The sequence below is a fragment of the Theobroma umbraticum genome, unplaced genomic scaffold, assembly GCF_002168275.2.
Source record: "Theobroma umbraticum cultivar Fairchild unplaced genomic scaffold, ASM216827v3 scaffold_12.1, whole genome shotgun sequence".
Lineage (NCBI taxonomy): Eukaryota > Viridiplantae > Streptophyta > Magnoliopsida > Malvales > Malvaceae > Theobroma > Theobroma umbraticum.
The window spans coordinates 3,348,728-3,349,519 of NW_018397269.1; positions in this window are offsets into that span (position 1 = coordinate 3,348,728).

The window sequence follows — 792 nt, forward strand, 5'->3', positions numbered from 1 at the left end:
TTCAAAATTATTTGCATTGATGGACGTCCTTCTAAGATATTAGTACAAACCTTGCAAAAGAGGAACACGATAATTTCGTAATGCTCTATTTTCTTCGGGAACTAGATTAATGGTATTATTGCCATTGTTGTTGTTATCTTCAATCATTGTCTGATTTAAATTTACAACTTGAAAATCTTCCCTTTGACATTTTCTGAAAGTTCTTTCTATCTCAGGATAGAAAGAAACAAGATTCAAATTGTTTCTTCTTTGCATACAATGACCAAAGATATCTACAAGCAAACGAAAACTAATATTAAAATAAAAAAAAATAAAATTTGAAGTAAGAGTAAATTGCTTGGTATTGTTATTAATAAAAATTTTAGAAATAATTCTCTAGCAACGATGCTAAAAACTTATCAATTAAAATTATACTATGCTATACGTAGTGAATAGATAGTATATAAGCAAGCAGAGTATCAATCCCACCGAGAATTGATCTAAAATTTTACTAAGTACTAAAATTAGACCAATTTAATCTTATCCAAATAATCAAAATCAAATAACCAAATCAATTAACTAAAACTAATTAATCAAAATTTAAACTAAAAAGAAAGATCAAAATTCTTTTAACTTGGGTTTAAAAAAAAATTCAAATAAGCCTAAGATTACAATATCCCTCACACTTTATCTCAATCTTATCTCTCTTCCTTAACTTATTTCAATGGATTGAATTGCTAATCTAGAGTCTTCAATTATTTATAAGAGTTTCTCGACTTGTCTTATAAAAATATTTATTTTAACCAAAACACT